The sequence below is a fragment of the Lactuca virosa genome, chromosome 6, assembly GCF_052849685.1.
Source record: "Lactuca virosa cultivar CGN04683 chromosome 6, Lactuca_virosa_CGN04683_v6, whole genome shotgun sequence".
Classification (NCBI taxonomy): Eukaryota; Viridiplantae; Streptophyta; class Magnoliopsida; order Asterales; family Asteraceae; genus Lactuca; species Lactuca virosa.
Genome location: NC_136431.1, coordinates 234,681,489 through 234,684,757, shown reverse-complemented (window position 1 = coordinate 234,684,757; position 3,269 = coordinate 234,681,489).

Genomic DNA, 3,269 nt, shown 5'->3' with positions numbered 1-3,269 from the left:
TGTATACTAATTATACACGACTTCCTCGCTCACACGGGATTAACGGTTACAGTTCAGAGGATTTCCGCTAAGATCCCCAATCTTAGTTGATGAATACAATTACTCATGTAGACTTCGACGGCTTCCTATAGCTCTAACAACAAAAGCATTTTCATGTCTAAAACCCTAAGTTACTAGACTATGCTTTTAAACAGTACTCCTAACTTCATAACATTTAGGTAGTATAACAGCTAAATCTTGAAGTAAAACCCAGTTTTATCTTGACCTAAAACCAATAATAACAACATATAACGTTCCTAGTTTTATCTTGACATAAAACTATCAATAACATTATATAACATACTAAGTTTTATCTTGACATAAAACTAACAATAACAACATATAACATACCAATTTTTATCTTGACATAAAACTAACAATAACAACATATAACATACCAAGTTTTATCTTGACATAAAACCAATAATAGCAATATACTTTATAACTTAAAATATAGAACTTCCGAATATAACTTCGGAACTATATCGCACACAACATATATATAGAATCCTAAGTATAACTCAAGATCTACATTAGTAAAATAACATGCTGACAGGTTGATAATAGTTGTATATATTCAAAATATTATATTTAGAATAACTATATCCCGACTATTATAACTATATACTATCATATAAACATAATAATAACGTATATATAATATTTAGCATGCGTTTTCCCCCAAAATATTAGAAAGTGGGGCCGTGAAACTCACCCTAGTAGCGTGATTTTATGTAATCTAAGCAGAAACGGTCAGCGTACAAGGTCGTCGGGGCTCGGGATGCAAGATGGCCTCAACAAAGGAGAGAGGAGAAAGAAGTTTAGGTGTAAGAATGGCTGAGGTCGGACCTGCTATTTATAGTAAGGGTTTTGGATCCCCACGTGGTGAGTTTTATAAGGCTCACGTCGTGAGTTTGGATCTTATCCTCGTAGACTTGCCATTTGTGTCCCTAGCTTCGGAAGGTAGCCATGTGACTCATTACGTCGTGAGATATCCTTGCTCACGTCGTGAGTTTGGACCTTATCCCCTCGCAGCCTCGTCACACACCTTCTAGATTTCGAGATGTGGATAAATGACTCCTCACTTCGTGAGTTTTGTGCTCACGTCGTGAGCTCAGTCAGATTAGGGTTTCTGACAGCTGAATCTTCGGAAGGTCGTAACTTTCACATACGAACTTTGTTTTTGACGTTCTTTATATGCACGCTTAGGTATTTACAAGTACTACAACTCTCTTGTAGACTCCAATATATATTTCTAATTCTATTTTAAATTACTCTTATTATAGAGATTTATAGTGTTCGGTTTATCATAACTTCTTCATGCGAAGTCAGATTCAGACATTCTCTATATTTTTGGAATCGTATGGACGTATACTTTGAGTTGTATCATAAAGAAAGTTCATATTTGTATTTAGAATTTATCATGAACTACATAGCACTCTTATCACATTACTAGGTTAACATAATCACATTACATGATTGGCATAATCACATGTGATTGTCTATTGACCTATTTTGACTAGTGTTACATTCTCCCCCCGTTAGAATAATTTCGTCCCAAAATTTATCTTATGGATGGGGTTTCTTCAAACAGTTGGGGGTATTTTTCTTTCATCTGATCTTCACATTCCCAAGTAAATTCAGGTCCTCGTAAAGAGTTCCATCGAACTTTCACTATGGGAATACGACTTTGCTTTAATCGTTTGACTTCTCGATCCATGATCTCAACAGGTTCTTCTACAAAGTTGAGTTTCGTATTGACTTGTATCTCTTCGAGAGGTATAACAAGAGTGTCATCGGAAAGACATCTTTTGAGATTTGATACGTGAAAAACATCGTGCACATTACTTAGCTCTTGAGGCAACTTAAGTTGGTATGCGACAGAACCAATTCTTGCTAGAATTTCAAAAGGTCCTATATACCGTGGGTTTAGTTTTCCTCGTTTTCCGAATCGAATTATGCCTTTCCAAGGAGAGACCTTCAACATTACTTTATCTCCAACTTGGAATTCTAAAGGCTTACGTCTTACGTCAGCATAGCTCTTTTGACGATCACGTGCAACCTTTAATCGATCCTTAATTTGCACGATCTTTTCAGTTGTCTCGTGGATTATTTCTGGTCCAGTATGTAAGGTATCGCCTGTACGTTCTCTGGCCATCTGTGCATCTCCAACTTCTTCCCAACACACTGGGGAACGACATTTTCGTCCATAAAGAGCCTCAAACGGTGCAACCTTGATGCTGGTGTGATGACTATTGTTGTAGGAACACTCAATTAACGGTAAATGAGTATCCCACGCATTTCCAAAGTCTATTACACAGGCTCGGAGCATATCTTTTAAAGTCTGAATGGTTCTCTCACTCTGACCATCAGTCTGTGGATGGTAAGCTGTACTCATATCTAGACGTGTTCCTAAGGATTTTTGTAGAGATTGCCAAAATCGTGAAGTGAATCTACTATCTCAGTCAGAGATAATAGAATTTGGAACTCCATGCAATCTGACAATTTCCTTAAGATAAATTCTAGTCAGCTTCTCCATCTTGTCGTTCTCCTTAATTGGTAAGAAATGGGCGGACTTAGTCAATCTATCGACTATTACCCAAATAGTGTCGAAACCACTAGGAGTTTTAGGTAACTTAGTGATGAAGTCCATTGATATCTGCTCCCATTTCCATTCAGGTATTTCCGGTTGTTGAAGTAAACCTGAAGGCTTTTGATGTTCAGCCTTTACTCTAGAACAAGTCAAACATTTGCTCACATAAGTAGCAATTTCTGCCTTCATGTTTGGCCACCAATAATGTACTTTTAAATCTAAGTACATTTTTTCAGAGCCTGGATGCACGGAATATCTGGACTTGTGGGCTTCTTCTAAGACCAAGTCCCCGACTCCACCGAACTTAGGCGTCCAAATTCGGTTCATAAAGTGTCGTGTTCCGTCATCTTTTTGTATAAGTTACTTTTCCATTCCTCGAAAAGCTTCGTTCTTGATGTTTTCTTCTTTTAGAGCCTCAAGTTGAGCTTCTCTAATTTGTGCGGTAAAGTTAGAATGGATAGTTATAGTTAATGCTCGTACCCGTCGGGTTTTAATATATTTTTTCCGGCTCAAGGCATCTGCTACCACATTTTCCTTTCCAGGATGATAATGAATCTCACATTCGTAATCATTCAACAATTCGACCCATCTTCGTTGTCTCATATTAAGATCTTTTTGGTTGAAGATGTGCTGGAGA